The sequence below is a fragment of the Piliocolobus tephrosceles genome, chromosome 4 (assembly GCF_002776525.5).
Source record: "Piliocolobus tephrosceles isolate RC106 chromosome 4, ASM277652v3, whole genome shotgun sequence".
Classification (NCBI taxonomy): Eukaryota; Metazoa; Chordata; class Mammalia; order Primates; family Cercopithecidae; genus Piliocolobus; species Piliocolobus tephrosceles.
The window spans coordinates 75,281,911-75,303,436 of record NC_045437.1 but is presented as its reverse complement, the minus strand read 5'-3'; the positions used below and the strand labels follow the sequence as shown (position 1 = coordinate 75,303,436).

Genomic DNA, 21,526 nt, shown 5'->3' with positions numbered 1-21,526 from the left:
TCTCCATGCCTCAAATAAAGAAGTACCTTACTGAGTTTAAAAATCCAGTAAGTATTCATTAGGCAGCAAAAAGAATTACAAAGACTATTCCAAGTGTTGGTATATATAAAAAGAATATTCTAGTTTCTGTTGTGTGGAAATACTCCTTTCTAGAACTTTTGAAATAATTGCTAGAAAATATAACTTATAGTATATTAATAAACAAGGGAGCCAAGGTTGAATAGTGGGGCAGAATTTAGGGATTGACTTTATTTTTCCCCCTTTAAAAAGCTGGAAGTGTTTGCTGTTGTTTTATTTGAATGTGGAAGCTCCTTCCTGAGTGGGTGGAGCAGGAGTGTGTGCCAGCCTTGCGCAGAATCACTGTCCGGACGGTGAAACCATGCCAAGTGGTGGTCTTCGTTACAGACTCTGTTGCCTTAGAGTGTTGAGGTTTTGTGTGCCTGAGACAAAGGGCAGAGGAAGCTGAGGATAGGGAGCCTGTGGTATACCAGCTGTGTGATGACTCAGTGCGCCTGGGCTTCACTTACTGCAGTTATGAAATGAGGACATGACTGTTCCTATTTTCTACCCAGTCTTCTGGAAAGCCAGATGGGATAGCATTCCTCCGCAAATGAGACAACATGAAAATCAAATGGGATAGCATGAAAGAATGGCAACAGTCAGTACATGTGTCCTGTTTGATCACTGTGAAATCATCTCACGTAATCCTCACAGCTGCTTGGTGAGGTGCATGTTGTTGACTCCTGTGTTTGAGATGAGGAAAAAAGTTCTTTGAAGTTTGACTAACTTGCCCAAGGGAAGAGAGGAAAGTAGACAGTTACCACCCATGGGAACTGGGCTCTGCTAATCAGTGTCTCATGATTAGTTTGTGACATTTCCAAATGGTGCATGATGAAGCTGCTACTTAAACCCGAGAATTTGAACTCCAGGGTTGGTGCTGTTCCTCATCCTCAAGCCCTTTAGAGAGGTGAACCTTGTGTTTAAAAAATGACCTTATTACTTCTTCCACATTACGCTCTGGTGTTCCATGACCTTTTAGGCCACTGAGAGGTAATACAAGAAAGGCTTGTGTTGCTTGTTATGGCAGGACCTTGGGCAGGCTCCTTTATGCATCCCATCCCCAACCCCAACCCCAACCCAGTCTCCCCATCTGTAAAATGGGGTTAATAGCCTATCTCATAAAATTGTTGTGAGTTTTCCATGAAGACAAATGCTATTAAGTGCCTAGCACAGTGCCTGGCATATAGCCAGGGCTCAGTTACTACATGTTGATGATGAGGAGGAGGAGGAGGAGGTTGTTTTAGTACTCTCAACTAAAACCTTGAGAGCACTGAGAATCTTCGCAGTAACAGAAAATCTTCTTCCTCCTCCTCCCTCTCCTGCCCCCCCTCCCTCTCCACTCCCAGTATAGAGAAATGGCCAGACTTTCACAATAGCAAAATCTCTAAACTTGGGTCACTTTATTATAGGTCATGTGAGGGTTTTTTGCTTTAAGGACAATTTTTATCTGTTTCTTTTGCAGAGTCAGATTCTAAAAGGTGGGGGAGATAAACTACCCCTTCGTACTGGGTTCAAGTTAATAATCCCTGTTAGACTGAATGTACCTCCCCAGAAGGGCCTGCCTCAACCACAGCTCTTGGTGAATAGATGCTCTCTCTGCCACTGGATTGTAACTTCTAGGAGCAGGGAGCAAGACTTGACTGGCGTCTCTTGAGCCCTCACATTGCTCTCCAATGTTGTCGATAGATCGTGCGGCTATTGTACTTTGTTACAGGACAGGTAGCTGGGAACAAGCATTCTACTGAGAACCTAGAGTTAGAGATGGAGTAGAGTGTAGTGGTGTCAAAATCCTTGTACATAGATGATTCCTGGAAGACATTTCCCAGAGAAAACTGACAGCGAAGTAAAGTCATTCATTTCACCCATTGATTTCTTGGTAAAGTACATGTTTCTAGGCAGAGGCTATCTTGAGATAAGAAGCCCTTGAAATGCATATGACCCGGCTCTGTGTGCGTGTGCACGTGTGTGCGTTGTGTGTGCGCATGCGTGCCCGCGCATGCATGCCCATATGCAAGAAAGAAATAGCCTAAGCCCTTCCTAAACAGGGGTAAATGTGGCTATTTGAAATGGAATTGCCAAAACCTCTGTACCAGAACCTTCCCTCTTGCAAGAGAAGGTTTATCAACTAAACCCTGATTGTAGTTTCCCAATTCCAAAACTCCCTAAAACCCCCCTGCAAGAGAGAGCCTGGACCCAGCCTCATTTAGATCCTTTAATTGGCAAAAAATGGTTCTTACTCCTCCTTTTCCCTGCCCCTGAGGTTATAGTTCTTTCAGCTCCCTCATGGCTTTTGAAAATCCTGTAATATTCCTTTTATTCTTCCTGTGATGAGCATCTTGTTTTTGTCAAAAAGATAATGTGCTGGCATTTCCTATCTTTACATTGACCCTCTAAGCAAGTGAAGTACAGAGGACCATGCCAGAAGAGGGAGCGTAATTAATACCTTTGTGATTCTGTCCAACTTCCTAAGAAATGATTAAAACTCAGTTATCCTGGTGTTTGCCAGTTGAGGTCAAGCCAACATCAGTACTTGTCTCTCTTTCCCAGAGGGTATGACAAGGAAAGAGAAAGAGAAGAGTTCAAAGAATTAAAAACATAGTTTTCATTAGGACAACATTTGGGGTCAGGTAAACATCTCTTTGGAGTTTCATTGAAAAATTCCAGGAGGGCAAGGGCAGAAATCTCTGGAAGACTTGTTTCAAGGAGTGTAGTTCAGTGGAAAGTTCACTTTTAAAAAAATTTAAGAAAACTGAATATGATATTGCTTAGGAGAGTCTAAAAAAAAAAAGGACATCGGAAAAACAAAATTGTCTTGTTCTCATTTAGAAAGTGTGGAAGGCCTGGGAAAGATTTTCCCCAGTGACTAAGAAGTATTTCTTCATTGTCTGTAAGCTACTCTCCTTTTAGGAGATGTGGAGTCATTTCTTAAGGCTGTGAGCTTGAGACTTGATTGGACTCAGCTTGGGGAGAGTACAGTATGACTGTCCGTAGTGAGCCAGGCAAATGGACCCGTGTACGGCAGATAGCCTAGTTCTTGGTTGTTCACTTTTGTGTTGTTCCAGTTGCCAGTTTCAGCATTTAAATGACACCTTTTATATGAGTTGAGCTCTTATTTAACTTTAAAAAAAAAGTTGAGAGAAACAGCCCCCTTTGACTCTGAAGGAAATTAAACCACAAGTCAAGATACCAATGGGAGGTTGTGGAATTTCTGTCCTGGAGATCCTCAGAAGTAGAACATAAAAATTAGGTCACTTAAGTAAGTCTGCTTGGAGGCTGACCAGAATGGCCTCTTGCAGTGTTCCAAGTTTATGAAACAACTCATGTTAATATTCATATACTGTTAGAGCATCAAGACAATCAGTCCTTTGTTACCTTATCCTGTGACTTCTTAAAATGTTTTGACTTCCCTATGCCTGGAAGGCCTGCATCTCTCATTTGCATTGTATGATACTGTTGCTTGTGGAAATTTAGGAATGAGTGGGATAGAGGAAGTAAGAGGGGTTGTCCTTTTAGAAAACATTTGATCTTTTCAGAGGATGGCGCTGAGAGGACACTTGGCATAGACAGAACTGACTTGACTGAACATATTAACAAAATCTCTAAAGAACTGCACTTAGCTTGTGGGTACTTCCTGTAAAGGACTATTGCATTGCCAATGATCAAGTTTGCTGGCTTTAAATGATCTATAAAATGCTAAAAGGTTGCTTGGTTCAATGTCACTGGAAGCTATTTCACTTTCAAAAGTTAAGAAGACTGTTGGTATCCATATAACAAACCTGCCTATGTACCCCTGAACCTAAAATAAAAGTTAAGAAACGAACAAACAAAAAAAGATTGTCGGAAGTAAGATTTTAAACTCATCTGGCTCATGACAAAGAATTGAAAAGTCAAAGAAAAGGTTATTTGTGGAATGTCAAACCACAGTGAACATAGTTCTTGGTGACTTGTTGAATTTCCAGTATCCCCGGGGCCCTCTCTTCTCCTGCAAATTGCATCCAGTTCAGATGCCTACCACAGAGTGGCAAACCAGTTTCCCTCCCTCCACTGCCCTTAAAGAGACACAGCTCGTGGCTTGTCAGCACCTGTGCAGAGGACTTGTGTTTTTAGGAATGGGAGGAATTGAAGGCTATTAAAGGTGCTCGGCAGACAGGAGAGCAAAAGGTAAAATTGGGAGACTTACCTTTACGTATTTATTTACTTCTTCTTGGGTAATTTATGAGGACCGTAATTTCTTTCATTCTTTTTCGAGTAAAGATTTATCTTACGTATTTTGGCTGGGCACAGTGGCTCACGCCTGTAAGATTGCACCAGGCCACTGCGCTCCAGCGTGGGCGACAGAGCAAGACCCTGTCTCCAAAGAGAAAGTTTTACAAATTTAAATTAGAAGATTAATTGTCATCTGCGACTCTCCTTCTTGAAATTGTCCAGTCTGTGCAGTTTGAAGACTTTTCCAGAGACCCAGAAACTAAATTACACTATCTTCCCTTTGTTTTTTCTTCTCTTTGTCTTTTGTAGTGCATGTGTTATTTTCCTGGTCAGGGGAAAATGAAGGAGAGAACTCTAAGCTATAACATTTTGTTTTAGTGCTGTTTTCTTTGCTTGTTCCGTTTTAAAAAGACACACTCATTAAAATAAAACCTACGTTTTTAGTTATTTCTCTCCTTTAACATTTTGTGGAGTTAGTTTTGCCATGTGGTGGTTTTCTTTTTTTGAGATGGAGTCTTGCTCTGTCACCCAGGCTGTAGTGCAGTGGTGCAGTCTTGGCTCACTGCAACCTCTGCCTCCCAGGTTCAAGGATTCTCCTGCCTCAGCCTCCAGCGATTCTCCTGCCTCAGCCTCCCGAGTAGCTGGGACTACAGGCGTGTGCCACCACGCCGGCTAATTTTTTTGTATTCTTAGTAGAGATGGGGTTTCACCATGTTAGCCAGGATGGTCTCGATCTCCTGACCTCATGATCCGCCCACCTCGGCCTCCCAAAGTGCTGGGATTACAGGCGTGAGCCACCATGCCTGGCCCTCCATGTGTTGGTTTTCAAGGTGTTTGTTTATTTACTGCAGAGCCCTTTCTTTCAAATGAAATCTTGTGTTTAACCCTAATATAGGAAACAGGTTAAGAGCTGCTGCCCTGGGATGGGGGTTGCCCGCAGCCTTCTTCTTGCCATGTGGTCCCTGAGGCACAGCTGAGCAGTCTGTTCTATAATCCACTGGCAAGAACAGAGGATTAGGAGGCAGTGTCTGTTTTGCAGTCCCTAGCTCTGCCACCAAGACCTTTGGTCGCTTTATGTCTCTGGATTCCTTTATGAAATGATGACTTTGGGCCAGAGTCTCTCTGAGGTCCTTCCTGCCCTGACAGCCAGCAGTTCTGAGTCACACAGAGAGACTGAGGTGGTGAGGTGTTTGGTGACGCACAGCAAGAACAGGTCTGGAGAGAGGACGCATCACCCTGCGTTAGCATGAGTAGCCTTCACTTCCTGCAAACGAAAGCTCAGGAATGAAAACATGCATCGGCAGAATTGCCCCGAGGACAGCGTTTTCTGAAGGTTTCAGCAAGGCATCTGCAACCCTTTAGCACAGAAGAATCTTGTGGCGAAAAGGACTTCAATCAATTGTAGGTGGTTGTTTACCACTGATTGTTGTTGAATTTGCTGGTCAGCAGTGGTCTAGTTAAAACCGTTTTCCCTTACTAGACAAAATTATGTCCCATCACTTTTTTGTTGTTGTTAGTTGGGAAATGCATCTGAGACATAGTTCAAGAATCTGCAGCCAATTAACACATTTGGTTCGAGAATGGAGATGGTGAGGCCAGGGTCAGGGTTCAGTTGCTATGTGGGCCAGTTAGCTGGGCTGGGCCCTCTGGCCAGACTGTACTTTTAACCCCGACCAACTGGCTCTCACATGTGTGCCATGGGTCACAGGGAAGGGTTAGAGGGCATGGAAGGATATCCCAACTCAGCCTTTCCTCCTGGGGCCAAGCCGAGCCTTTACCCTGCTGCCGGAGGGCTGGGCCTGGTGTACAGAGGGCACCCTCCCCATGTCTTTAACAGCTAAAGGGAAATGTGAAATACTCCCCACGGACCACTGTCTTCACGCCCGCTGTTAGTGGACCTCTTCAGTCTGAAGACAAAACTTCCTCCTCTAAGTTAGAACAGACATTATGGAAATAATGCTTCATAGTTCTCGTGAGCATACTCCCCTCCTCTTTGGGAATTGGGAGAAGAGCTGGCATTAAAAGAGAAATTTGCTTCTCTTTTGGATATTTACTTCTATTGGATTTAGTTATAATTTGTTTCCTATAAAATATAGGAAAGGCAAGTAGTTTGAAGTAAACGATCGATAATCTTGAATCAATTTTTAAATGGACATAAAAGTTAGAATTTTAAAACTTGTGATTTATTTTTCCCCCAGAATTAATTGGGTATAGGGCAGTGGCTTCCAAAGTGTTTGTTTCAACAGTGAGTGCTTTCTTCAAAATGTTAAGTCAAATTCTAACATAGGGGGAAAAAAGATAAAAGCAGCGACGGCTGGTTGTAGCTGTGGAGGAGCTTTGCTCACTCCCCGTCCGCCCTAACCAGTGAAACTTACAGGTCCCTCTGCTGAGAGACCCCCTCTGCAGAGATACCTCCAACATGCCCTTCCCTGCTGTTTCAGTGGTTGAGTGTGTTGGCCTCAACTTCCCTGACCAACTCTTCTAAGTGGGGCAGCCGTAGTGACGCTTGTTTCTCTGCCATTCACTTGGGGTGGTTATTTTTAGTTAAGCTATAGTTAGTTGCAAACTTAAAAGCTAACCACCAGTATTTTTTTCTATTTTTTTCTATTATTCTATTTTTTCTGCCATTCACTTGGGGTGGTTATTTTTAGTTAAGCTATAGTTAGTTGCAAACTTAAAAGCTAACCAACCAGTATTTTTTTCTATCTTAAAATTGGACCTTTACATTTAAGTCATCCTTTCAGTTTAGCTGAAATGCCACATTCGTCACTACTCTTTAGTCTGTGCCAAGAAGTTTTTCTCCTTGTGGATTGGGCTTAAGGCTGTCACTATAGTGCTTGCACCCACCATGGTAGACAATTCTGTTCATGGATCCTGTAGAATGAGTTTTTTCCTTGTATGTCCCGTTCCAGGAAATTGAGTTCCTGCCTGTTTTCTCTTCCCCACTAGATAAGAAGCAATGCGGTGTTATTTCACACGGTAGGTCTTGGGTCCCCAGACCTTTTTGGGACCCAAGCTGCGCAGCAGGACCGGGTGAGCGAGCATTATGGCCTGAGCCCCGCCTCCTGTCAGCTCAGCAGCAGCATTAGATTCTCATAGGAGCACACACCCTATTGTGAACTGTGCGTGCAAGGAACCTAACTTGCATGCTCCTTATGAGAATCTAATGCCTGATGATCTAAGTTGGAACAGTTTCATCCTGAAACCATCTTTCCCCACCCACTGCCCATAGAAAAATTGCCTTCCAGGAAACAGGTCCCTGGTGGCAAAAAGGTTGGGGACTGCCGCTGTAGATAATGCGTGAGTATCTATTAAACTCCGCATCTGTTAAATAGAGTATCTGTTAAACTCTGAACAAATCTTGAGTAACTCCTAGCCCTACAAAAGAAAAACACAGCCTCATGTAAATGTTCAATTTTTAGGTCCATGCTGTGCCCAAATGCCTGTCATTTGGCACTGAGAGTGGTCTTTTGCAGTCTTACAATGTCCTCATATATTTAGTTTGTGTGTGTATATATATGTATATACATGTATACACACATATGTATATACATATGAATATACGCACGTATGTATATACATATGAATATATGCACATATGTATATATACACATATACATGTATATATATACCTGTATATATACACATATACATGTATATATATACCTGTATATATAGCATACTTTGTAGAATTATTTGGTGGAGCCTTGAAGAGATAGCTCAGGTATTTCATATGCACTAACTCCTCTAATACATACATCCCTCTGAGGTAGAGGCTATTTTTTCTTTTTACTATATAGCCAGCTCTTACTTACTTCACATGCTTTTCTGGGAGTAATCTCACTCTTACCTATGACTTCAGTCATCTTCTATATGTTGGCAGTTTTCCAAACTATATTGCCTGTGCTACTGGAATCCCACCGACCAGGTTGCCCAGCTAGGTACTTCAAACCTTCAAAGCTTCAGCAGAGCAAAATGTCCTCCCTATCTCGTCTGATCTCCTTTTCCCCCAGTGTTTGGTCAAGACATTATCATCTGCCCACACGTGTATTCATCAACTGATATTTACTGAGAGAATGCATTCCTTCTCAGGCACTATTACTGGTGTTAGGGATCTATATTCACAGACCAAAACTGATTAAAAGCCTTGTCTTCTGAGAGCTTACCTCCTGTTGGATAGACAACTAACTTAAAAATTCAGATCTATTTCTGTACTTACCTAGCTAGACATTTCTGTCTCTGTGTATCCGCCTTGTCCATCCATATCGATGGACGTCAGGCAGTGGTGAGAGCTGTGGAGAGGCAGTGCTGGAGGCACAGAGGAGTGTGTTGCACTTTTAGTGAGGGTGGTCAGGGAAGGAGGTAATGTTTAAATGGAGATTTGAATGAACCAAAGGACAAGTATGAATATCTGTGATTTTGGGGGGTCTGCCTCACCCTCTGTTAGTTCTTCCCAGTCAAGAACAAACAGGTCATTTTTGGATGTCACCCCAAGCCACAGTTTGTAAATGTGAGCCGTGAGATAAGTGGATGGACTTGAAACAGGGAGATAGACAAGCGAATAATTAGTGTGGTGGATGTGACCGCTACCACTCTCTGAGCCGCGTGAGCTCAGAGAAGGCATGGAGAGGGCAGAGGCGAGGGTGGGTTCAGAGAAGGCTGCGTGGAAGACAACACTGAAGTTGGGTCTTGAGCAGAGTTTCACGCATAGAGTTGGGAAGGATATAGAGGCAAAATAGTTACAGAGGCAGATGCCCTGGGCCTCAAATCTGAGGTTTTCAGAATGCAGCATCGAATTCAGGGTCCACACAGGCCAAAAAAGGAGAGGAGCACAACACCATGACCTGTGATGGGGAGTGTGCAGCAAACTCCAGGACAGATGAGCTGGGGATGGGTGTGTTTTAAGAGGACAATTTCCACGTATCTGATTTTGAGTGCTGCCTTTGGAAAAGGAAAGATGCAAGAAAGAACCAGAGGCTTTTCCACCTTCTTCTCTTTCCAGATGCCTCCAAGACAGTGTTCCTTCCCTACGTCTCCCTTACTCTGTGTCTTGTCTTCTAGTTTTAATCTTGGCATCTGCTTTTCAGAAACATTGGTCTGTTATTACTTAAAGCTTATGCTTAGATTTGGAATGCAGACCACGAAGAACTGTCAGGCACAGAAAGCGCTTGTCAGCACTTACAGCCTGAGTTATTCACTGCGTCCACCTGTTTGCCTGGCCTATTCCCCAAGAGTGTTGCACTCACCTGTCTGCCTGTAATGCCCTGTGTCTGTGGATCTTAAATAACCTATTCTGGAACAAGTAGGATATTTGATGAGGTTTGCACATTGCTCGTGCTCAACACTATTCACAGTAGTTTCTGTCTTGCAAAATGATGATGTGTATATTCAAGGTTTAAAAAAAAAGCAAGACGATTGAGTAATTGTCATCTGGAGGAGGGTTCTCAGAATTGCCTATACACACTTGCTCCCCTGTCACTCTCCTTCATCACTCATAGTCTAGGGCTACTCTATAATAGAAGGAGTTCACAGAGGTGGGTCCAGACACTGGTGTTTTGGAAACATACCCACTGGAGGATCCCCCCTGCCTTGGCCAGCGTCACCGCTACTCAGTGCTTTGTTGCTGCCTGCGATTCCTCCTTGCCTCCTGCACTTTCTTCTCATGCTGGAATTCCTGCTGTCATGTTTGCCTGATGATTTTCTCCACTCTCGTTAACCCAGTATTTCTTTCTTCTACATAGCCTGACTTTTCTAACTACTATCTGTAGGGAATGTTCATGGTGCAATGATCCTTTTGTTTATTCAGTAAACATTTATGAATTGTCTACTGTATGTCATGCCCTGTGTTGAGTGCAAGAGATTTTGAGGGGAGTAAACTAGAATTAGTTTTGTTCTCAAGGACCTTGTTGTCCCATAGATTTATAACTAAATATTGGGGAAGAGGTAAGAATTATGTGAATGAACATGGGCCCAGCTGTGTGGGACTAACAATAGCAGTGTTTTGATGTGCAAACCTGGCATGTTAAAAAGCGGTATAATTGAATGTGACTCATGGCTGGCACATTATAGGCTATTCTGTTGTACCTAGATATTTAAAAACATAGTCTGTAACAGCTTCACGTTGATGGGATAATGTTTGAATCAAGGAGTTTCTCCTTCCTTAAGAGAAGAAGGACTTTTTCCTGATTAGCAACGTTTGGCTTAGAGTCCGTGAGGTCTTTGGAAACTTGAACCTCAGTCTTTCACCACCGTGGTTGAGTGGCAGGGCTCGCATTGTTGGGGTTCAGGTTCCCAGCGTCTCACATGCATTTAACACAGTTCAGCCTTTGGCAAGCTGCCACTCTCTCTGCTTGGTAGACGGTTCATGAAACTTGACACTCTCATGTCTTTCCTTGAAAATCTTGCAAGGTTCAGCAATCCTTCGGTGGCTGACCCAGTTCTGTTAAACTCCTGTTGTCAGACACAATTGTGAGGTTGTCCTGGACCTGTTGTCAGAGAACACATTTCAGACTTTAAAAAAAAGTTACCACCAGCCTAGTTCTGGAGCAACGATTAATGCTTTGGCTGCAGAAACGAGGAGTGCTCTTTGTGCTTAGGATGCTGTCACAGACCCCCCTTCAAATGTGGACAGACTTCCCCGAGCACTTGTTGTATCAGTAGAGCACAGTAAAGTAGAATTTGGACAATTACTCCTTTAGTTGACTCATGTAAATAGAGCCTTAGAGAGTGCGTCTACAGAAAATACAATGAGCCCTTCCTAGTCAGGTAGAAGGGATGGTTTTGTCAGAGTAGCAGAGCTCTTACTGTATTTTTCTTTTAGCTAATTTTGCTTTGGTATTTGCCTCGGTGCTTCAAGTCTTTGGGGCCCATCCTTGCCCCTGATCTGAATATGGGGAGATGATACTTAATAAGAATAATGGTTGCAGGCATCTTATGTTGGTTGTTGCAGTATTGCCTAGCTGGAAATGCACTGGCCTGCCTGGGGGGTCAGAAGTCCTAGATTGGAGCCCATATTCTAGCATTTACTAAGGGTGTGATTGAGCTGAAGTGGTTCAGATTCCTGGTTTATAAAATGGGGATGATAAAGATGTCTCCCCACCCACACTCCGGCCCCTGTTAGTAATAGTGCCTGTAAAATGAGAAAATGAATTGCACAGTGTCCTGTGACATACAGTGCTCTGCCGTGAAGCCCCCATTCTTGCTGTGGATGGGCATAGACCTCAGGTCTCAGGGAAGGATTGTGAGAGGACAGTTGCTGAGACTTTCCCCCTCTGTAGCCTCTGTGATTATGACCTGCTGTTTCTTAACCCACCCTAGAGGCAACGTGGACCACCTTGGGGCAACTCTGTTTATTACAAAGTTCTTTCTTCATTCAGCCAAAATTTACCTGTCATTTCCAAGGTAAATTTTACTCCTTGGTTCTAGTTTTACAGAGTAACATGAAACAGTTCAAATAATCAGTGCACTGCAAGTCTTAGCAATCTGTAACTGAGAAAGGGGTCTTACTACTCTGCTTCCTGTTTTTGGCAATTCAATTCAATAAGTAAGTGCTGGTGCCCGTCACGTGGGGGCCGTGTTCGCTGTGCGGCACTAAAGGCAGCTATTGTTTCTCCTGACATCCGGAAGTGTAACAGAAGGGCATGCAGCCCAAATGGAGATGAATGGGAAGTGAAGACTTTTTAACTCCTTAATGTGCAAAAACACAGTAGTTTTAATTTTATTTAGAATGTTTGTTGGAATAAACAGTGCCTACTTTGATTGGACTATAAGTGGCCACGCAGACTAATAATATACATATATACAGATAAAGACCAATATTTACATGAACCCATGTGTTTAACTACCAGTAAGTGAAAAAAAACCCATATTTGCATTTAGGAAAATGGAGAAAAGGTGACCTGGCAGCGTGAGAATACTTTTGTATGTGCCCTAATTGATGTTCTTGTCGTCAGCACATCCCGTGAGAGGATCCTGAAGTGTCTTCTCAGTGATTAGAGGGACCACAGTCTTTTTTTTTTTTTTTTTTTTTTTTTTTTTGAGGCGGAGTCTCGCTCTGTCGCCCGGACTGGAGTGCAGTGGCCGGATCTCAGCTCACTGCAAGCTCTGCCTCCCGGGTTTATGCCATTCTCCTGGCTCAGCCTCCAGAGTAGTTTCGCACATTGATTTATAGAATCCAAGACAAAAATGAACAAATGAAAAAGCAGTACAGCCTTAGCAGTAGGTGCCCCTGGCAGTTCTTGACCCCTGTTACTGACTAGCTGCATGCCTTCGAGGAAGCCAGCCCTTATTCCTCAGGAATTCGTTTCCCTCATAGTTAAAATGAGGCCAAAATTTTCTCTCCTGCTTGCATTATATAGTTGTTAGAATAAAATGTGATCCTGTATGCGGATTTGAATATTAATACCACTTCTTGCAAGCTATGCAACTTTTGGTAAGATTAAGTTTCTTTTTGCCTGCTTCCTCATCTTTAAAATGGGATAATACTGGTAGCTACTTCGGGGGTTTTGTGAAAGCAAATGAGTTAATTCACAAAAATTGTTTTTCAGAAACATTGGTCTCTTATTACTTCATAAACTTTAAGTAATAACAGACCAGTGTTTCTAAAAAACAGATGCCAAGATTAAAACTAGAAATAAAGACACTATTCTAATACATAGAACAGTGCCTGACAGTCCTAATATATTAACTTTTTGGGTGAACGTTGGAAGCGTCTGTGACTTAGTATATTTTTAGTATACTGTATTTTCGAAATAGCGTATTTTAAAAAAAATGAAAATCACCCTGTAAACGAACCAAACCCAGAACAGAATTGGCATGTTTTTATCTTCCTGATTACTTTGGTGGTTTCACAAGATATTACTTCTTTGTCAAAAAAGCTTAATCATGATACTAAGAACCTATTCCTAAATGCCTTTTATCTTCAAAGCTTTGGGTCAAATTAATTTATTCTAGAAAATGCTTTTTACTGCCAGTGTGAATTTGGAAAACTTTAGGTGGGAACTGGGATACAATTCTGCCTTCTCTGTTACTGTTAGGGTCTTGACTATCTTAACTGCCCAGAGCTTTGCTTGCTTTATGTGTAAAAAAGAGATTTAAAAAAATGTTATCTTTGAATTTTGAACAGTAACAAGGTTGAAGTGACTCATTTAGCTTTTAGAAATAAGGAAATGTTGATCAAGAACTCCATTTATAACAGACCCATTCATAATAATCCTAGTGGCATATTTCACAGAAGCCATTTCCAGATAAAAATACTGATCATTACTTCCCCTAAAGGGTAAAATAAAATTGTGGGAAATGCTTAGAATTTAGCAAGTAATTAAGTTAACAAAGAACCATTTGTAAAAAGTCATAGTTTTGCCAGGCGCAGTGGCTCACGCCTGTAATCCCAGCACTTTGGGAGGCCGAGGTGGGCGGATCACTTGAGGTCAGGAGTTCAAGACCAGCCTGGCTAACATGGTGAAACCTCGTCTCTACTAAAAACACAAAAATTAGCTGGAGGTGGTGGCACATGCCTGTAATCCCAGCTACTCGGGAAGCTGAGGCAGGAGAATTGCTTGAATCCAGGAGGCGGAGGTTCCAGTGAGCCGAGATCACGCCATTGTACTCCAGCCTGGGTGACAGGGAGACTCTGTCTCTAAAAAAAAAAAAAAAGTCATAGTTTCCTTAACTATTATAACAAAGGACTTCATGAATTCAGAATTCTTTTGTGTATTTTTATTAAAGTGAAACCCAATGACTGTTGTCCAGTATCTTCAAGTTTATTACTAAGCTAAAATGATGTGATAGAGGAGGCTTTGTGCCACCACTGGCTTTTCAACCTCAGGTACACTTTTGATTAACACTGGTGCTGCTGATATGAAGCTGCTCACCTGCATATTAGTGTGGATAGTCATAGCTTGATACTACAGATTTTGATTATTATCTCATGGCTATATTTGAAAATTTGATTGTAGAAAATAAGCATGGGGACTTCTTGTTTTCCTGCTTATCAGTAGAATTGAGGCTGTTGAACATTTTCTGTTTAATTTACCTTATGTGGAATTATACATATTTATACACCTCAGTTGCATTTTTAATATCTCATGAACTCAAAATGCTTTTTTTCTAAGTATTTACTCATATACAGTGTTACCTTGTAGTCCTAAATAACATAAGCCTAATCATTTTTAAATGAAGAAATTACTTTTAAATGTGCAAAAAAAAAAAAAAAAAAAAAAGGCTAATTGACTGGTCATCTGCTAGCCAATTTCTGTTAGAGTTTGCATTAAGGAATATGTGGTTTCTATCTGGAGAGGTGACGAATAGGCTTTGTAGAATGGAAGAGATTCTTTTAAGAGCAAGATTATCTGATAGGAGGAAAAAGGCGTGTTTGGAAACCCTGGATCCTGTGGTATTGAGGAAGGTTCTCTACTTCTTTTAACATCAGTTTCCCCATCTGTTAATGGATATCTTTGTCTAGAAAGGTTGTAATATGTTCCTATAACAGTCCCAGGTGCATGATAGATTTTCAACAAATGGTAATTGTGACATTTTATGTTAGAAATTTGTTCCATTTATGTTTAATATTTCAAAGCAATGCTGAAGAGATATTTGAGGATTCTCTGTTTTGTGAATGTATTAGTAGGCTTATAATTTTCTAAAGTTCCCTAAAGACTTTGAGACCACCAGAAGGAATCCTTGATTTCTAAATAAACTAATCATTAAATAAGTTCTTACTTTTCAATACTTTTCAACTTTTATTTTTACTATGTTAGGGTTTTTCTAAAAATGGCCCTTTTCCCACTTTGCCAGTCTTGACATCTTTGTGAATTTAACTTTAGGACTTAACCAGCATAACTGAAAAGGATATAAAGTGCTGCTAGGATAGTTTCTTCAGTCACAATTTCATCTTTTATTTCTTAATTTGTTTCTGGATTTTTGAGCCTTTTTATGGTCATTCATTAAAGTATCATCCAGGACACAAATTATGTTTTTAAATTGGTCCCCTTGTGAGGGGAAAGGAAAGGATGTAATTAGGTACATGTTCACAGGCTGGACATTGCCCCCTGGCCTTTACTTTTTCTGGTTCATCAGTGGTTTGGACCCTGTGCTTGTGTGTTGGTGCTCCTGGGCGGGAGCGGCCGTGTTCTAATGCAAGTTGAGCTGTGTGCTGCCTAGGGACCAATATTTGAAACGTCACATATTTTAATGAGATATAAAATTGCATGCTAAGTATTTGTGTGTGTATGTGTGTTTAAAATCTAACTCTTTGTTCAATTTGTTTTTCCAGGTGTCATTTTCCTGAAGTTGTTCATTAAGACTTCCCAGCATTCCTACAGATATAGATAGGTAAGTAAATGAAATCAGATGACCTTATTGGTGATTGTTTGGAAACAATTTTCCAGTGAATGGCAACTTCTTGAAAAAGATGCAGTGTTTCAAACTTTTGAACCCTGTGTGGTAAGCACTAATTTTTTTAAGGCTAGGAACATCACTTAGATGAGCATACATAAATGTTATAAACAACCCTGTGAAGTTTCATAAATGGTGTTAAATTCAATGCTATAATTGCCACACTTCAATTCTAATATGCTTTGTTTGTCACCATTCATACCCAAGTTTCAGAGCTCTTTATAGTAGGCATAGCTGAATTTAAGTTGTCTTTCCTTTTGAGCTTCTCTGTGTACCATTTCATCATTTTTATCATTTCTCTCAGACAGAGAAAGTAGAGATAGCTGATTAAAATTACCCAATTTTATTACTCAGCGATAGCTCACATCCTTGGAAGGATTGGGGGAATAAAAGTTGAAAACAGTTGACTAATAGGTGATTTATGATTAATTCTACAGGTTCTAATTTGTAAAGGTCACTTTTTGAAAATATTAGTGAAGATAATAGAGGTTGAGTAATCTTGTACAATACACATTTAAGAAAATCAAGGGAGTACGTAGTCAAATAATTATCCCAAAAGACTTTGATCCAGCTCTGTTTCTCCCAAGGGAGAGGCCTATTCAGCCAGGTCCTCCCAGGTCTTGTTACAAACTGGAGGTTCGGCTCAACCCAAAGAAGCCAGCTCAAGGTATGGATTTGGGACTTACTGACACCCTTTTCAGGAGGGTCTGCCATGTGGAGGGGATTTGCACACAGCATTTTCACAGACACCATCTCATTTGTAGGAATCTCTTTTAGCTTGCAGATGCTAGGGAAGGAAAAATTGCTCTTATGTTATGAAATGAACTGGTGACTCCTCAAATGTTAAGTTGTTCTAACAACTTCTGTTGCTTAGGTTAGGAAGCTTGAGGGTTTTTTTTTGTTGTTGTTGTTAAATGGGAATTGTAAATACTTGTGTGTTACGAAATTATTTGAGCAGAATTCCTTCTCATTGGAATGCCAGGGCTGACCTGAGACAGGTGGTGTCTTGAGCAGGCTAATCATTGGCACCTTATCAAACTGATAATCTTTTTTTTTTTTTTTGAGGTGGAGTCTGGCTCTGTCACCCAGGCTGGAGTGCAGTGGTGTGATCTCAGCTCACTGCAACCTCCACCTCCTGGGTTCACGTGATTCTCCTGCTTCAGCCTCCTGAGTAGAGTAGCTGGGACTACAGGCGTGCACCACTATACCTGGCTAATTTTGGTATTTTTAGTAGAGATGGGGTTTCACCATGTTGGCCAGGCTGGTCTTGAACTCCTGACCTCAAGTGATCTACCCACCTCAGCTTCCCAAAGTGCTGGGATTACAGGTGTGAGCCACCATGGTGAGCCCAAACTGATAATCTTTATCTACTCCATGTTTATTTAGTGGAGGTGGGAGAAATTGATTTTCTATTAATAAAAATGGGTACCTTTGCCTGTATGGTGAAATTAAGGAACTTATTACATGTGATTTTCTGAACCAGTTGCTCATAAACCTGTTTAAAGTTTGGCTAATAATACTGCCATGTGCTGCTCAGATGCAAACTTTCAGATGCTTGTCAGCTAGGTGACATTGGGGTTGGTAGTGAAGTCTGGTTTTTGCTCATATAGTTCTACAACTGCAGATACTCTCATCGGAGGCAGGTCTGTGCCGGGGAGGGACATTTATTTCTACTCCCGGGCACTGTCTGCCTGAGTGGTAACAGGAGCGATTTTCATTTTACCTGTTATTTAAGGAGTTGCATGTGAAAACCCGAGTGAAGAGGCTCTACACTTCTCATGTGTTTCCCAATAATGGCTTAGTCCCCGCTTTGTGAGTGGTCACCCTGGTCACTGCCAGACTGGCCTATTTAATCCTGCTCTAGGGAAAAGCCAATTTCGTTCTGCTGTGTTCCCTTAATGTGGTTAAATTAAATGTGGTAAATTAAAAGTGGTGTGTACCCTTAAAATGCCACCTCTCTGAATACTTAATCTAATAGAACCAGCCTTCTGTGTCTTTTTTTTTTAGGTTGTGAATTCATCCCATAGAAATACAATAACACTTTATCAAGTCAGACAAACACAAGAACAGACATTCTGAATTAATGCGGTCTGAATTGTAGAGCAATCTGATCCTGCCTTTTTTTTTTTTTTTTTTTTTTTGAGGTGGAATCTCACTCTGTCGCTCAGGCTGGAGTGCAGTGACGTGATCTTGGCTCACTGCAGCTTCTGCCTCCCCAGTTCGAGCAATTCTTCTGCCCCAGCCTCCCAAGTAGCTGGGATTACAGGCATCTGCCACTACGCCCGGCTAATTTCTGTATTTTTAGCAGAGACTGGGTTTCGCCATGTTGGCGATCCTGCTTTCCGTTATGTAGTAAGTCACGTTATATGACTTAGTGGAAGGTTTCTTTTGAGCGAAGAGCACAGTTGCAGTCTGGGGCGAGCCTGATGTTAGGCGATCCTTGACAGAGGTTCCGTCTCTGTGGACACAGACCTGGATTGGGACCTCAGCTGTGGCACCAGCAGGCTCTGTGACCTAGGGCACTTTTCATTGCCATGTGGAATTCTCATCTCTACTCATGGATAATCCCTTCTTCCCAAAGTGGTGGGAAGATTGACCAACATAAAGACGGGAATGCGTGTGGTACGTAGTAAATAGCAGGTTTTCCTCTGCCTGTTCCCTGGCACTGGGTATCGTGGAAAGAGCACAGGATGTGGAATCTGAGGGGTTGCTCTGCCAGGCTCTTGCTGTGCCTCTTTGGGCGAATCTCTTACCGCCTGTGCCTCACTGACAAAGTGGCAAGCGTAATACCTGCTCAGTTTTGCCTGCCTATTCCCTGAGAATTGTGAGAGGGCTTTGAAAAGTGTGAATTTAGGGTGGGTGATTAGCATAAGTGGCCCCTACTAGGCATGCTTTTTAATAATCCAGACTCTCTGGGCTTAAATCCCTGCTCTAACCACTTATAATTAGGTGAATGTCCTTGAGCACGTGACTGTCACCCTGTCTAGTTCTCACCTATCTCACCTGATTGCTCTGAGAGTAAATGATGTACTGTTTGAAGACTGGGGCATACAGAACTAGCACCTAATGAATCTCAGTATACATGCTCGTAAATTCACTAGGACATAAGAAAGGAGGCAGAGAATCAGACATGAAAAAATATCCACAGTTTTAAAACCCCTCGTGTTTGTGTCTTGTTGAGCTGCCTTTGGACCAGGGAAGATGATCTGAATAAACTGAGGATGACCCCCACAAGGTGGGACACCCTCGTGGGCGAACGCAGCGTTGGGAGTTGGTCTTCCTGGGTTCTCTTCGCAAGTGAACTGGGGACAGGTCTCTTCCCATCTAGGGGAATTCTAGCGAAGGGGCAAAGTGAAAGCGCTATACCTGCACCATCCGATTTGGTTGTGTCTCCCCGTTAGTGTCTTCCCGTGTGGCTGCTGAGCACTTGACATATGGCTAGTGCGACTGAGGCACCAAAGTTTTCATTCTACTGAGAGTCGATTCGGTTTTTGGCAAAAGTTTAAGTATGTTTGGAACAACTTTCATATGTGATTCTACTTTTCCAACTGTAAATTTTATAAATTTTAAATCAGATCAATTTTTCCTGATGGAAATTTTGTGCCTTAATTGAAATGTGCAATAAGTACAAAATGCACAAGATTTTGAAGTGTTAAGTATTAGAAGAAAGAATGTAAAAATTCCATTAATAATTTTTATGCTGATCACATGTCAAAATCATAATGTTCTAGATATTGAGTTATATGAAATTTATTAAAATTGGTTTCTTTATGCTTTTTAATGTTGCTACTAAAATTTTTAATACACATGGCTTACAGTAATATTTTTATTGCACAGTGCTGTTCTAGAGCATCATAGAATTGGATAGCTTCTAATTTATCCAGTAAAGTACTATTTTCCCTATTAGTTTTTGAAGATTATGAAAGTGGGTTTTTTCTTTTTTTAAGGTTTTGTTCATAGTCTGCCATTTAATAAGTTTGAGAAATGTTTTAAATATTCAAAGTTGGGGGGAAAAAAAGAAAAAATGCATAGCAAACAAGTTACCTAAGCCTTGTATAATATCGCTCAAGGTCAATGTTTGCTTTCCTTGCAGTCCTTTGGCCTCCACTGCTTTGTGAAGCTGTCAAGGGAAGCCCTCAGAGCCTGCCTCTCACAACCACTCCTTAGGATATGAAACCAGTATTTTCAGCTAAATGATCCCCCTTCTTGATGATTGTTGACTTGGACGTTTGTTGCAGGCACCATGTTCCTGGTGTCACATACTGCTGTGCCCCAGCAGATCAGTTGAGGAACAGTCATCTAGGACAAAATGACTTTTAATTTACCCATAGTGATTCCACACTCTTTTACCATGTACCAGAAATATGGAGATATATTGCCAAGGGCATGATTGCTGGCTAGATGCTTAGTTTTCAGCAGCAGGTAGGTGTAGGAAACATGAGAAGATAATACAACGTAAGATTATCAGTATGTTTATTTCACATTGATGCCCTAGTGGCACTTATGTGCATTCTGAGAGGCAGCGGGTCGAGTGTTTGATTCAGAATCATACTGGTCTGGGTTTGAGGATAGGCCACATCCCTTATGAGGCAATGATGGTGAGGATAGCTATCCTCTGTCATTCTGTTCCTCTGTAGTTGGTGCCAATAGACACTGGCTGCTTTCCTTGTTAAAATTCTTTGATTGTGTGTACTCAATCTGTGATGCCTGTATTTTTTCGTGTAATGACCACAGCAAATACATTGCCATTGTTGTATTTTTCCAGACTGAGCAGATGGCTGGTACAGTTAAAAGCTCTATCTAGGAATTAAGCAGGATTGATATTTCTGTATTAAATAGAAACCATTATCAAATTTTTTGAAGAATCTTTAGCTGAAGGAAGGTGTCTTTTCCTTGCATAGTTTAATTGTTATGATAATTGATCTTCTTAAATTCCAATATTAGAATATAGGATACATTTATACCATCAATTTGGAAGCAGTCAATAGGAATAGGAAGCATTTATTAAGAGAAAGTGTAACAACCTTCTCCCTTTACTTGATGGCAAATTGGACCAAATATAGGGTCCCTGGAGGGGAAAAATGATAAAGTAGAAATGACAGTGATATTCAAGATTTAACAAAACAAGTCAGAGTAATTAAATGCATTGAAGACAAAATGGATGTAGTTCTTTTTGTCATTTTCTAATTTTGTTGCTTGCATGTTGACAATGTATCTTTTTTCTGATGAGACTTCTAGCTAGGCTTATCCCACAGGAGACTTCTGGGGCTTCTCTCTAGAGGGGTATTCTCTTTCTATGAAAAGTTGCTTCCCTTGATGGACTATAAACTTCCCAAGGGCAGGTGTGAGTTTTGTAGTATATCCTCGATGCCCAGTGCAGTGTCTGACATTATAGGCTATCTAGCACAGTGCCTGATACTTATATTTGCTCAGTAAATGTCGGTCAAATTGAAGAGTACGTGGGGGCTTAACTATAACATCCGCTTTGTAAGTATTTGGGAGTATGGCCCACTTATAATTTGGGAAGCCACAAAATTTTTTTTAAGCCAAAAAGTAAAGTTGAACATTAAGAAGGCACCACTGGAGCAGCTGACCAGAGGCCAGGAAAGCAGATAGGAAGGCATCACTGGCAAGAAATGATGAGGACTAAAAGGGAGGTTTGGGAGAGTAGGGTGGGCAGGGCTGCAGCTAACTGATGAAACATAGCCTCATGGAGGCAGGTGCCCATGGAGTTAGCTTTGGACAGGAACAGGGCAGCTCTCTGTGGCACAGCAGGTGCGCTGCCATAGGTAAGCTGAAAGTACAGGGAATAGGCCTTAAGAGAATTCTTATGTTGTGGCTCAGTTCTTTTGAGCAGTGGGAAAAA

The 21,526-nt window shown here is 41.6% G+C and overlaps 1 protein-coding gene across 1 annotated transcript in view; it reads left to right on the top strand.

The window, feature by feature from the left end:
* The window catches only part of LHFPL2 (LHFPL tetraspan subfamily member 2), a 165,793-nt gene that overhangs the window by 62,778 nt on the left and 81,489 nt on the right, over positions 1–21,526 (top strand). Inside the window, exon 2 of the mRNA XM_023214927.2 lies at positions 15,539–15,597. The gene's annotated coding sequence lies outside the window, so the exon portion shown is untranslated. The remainder of the gene's footprint in view (positions 1–15,538; positions 15,598–21,526) is intronic.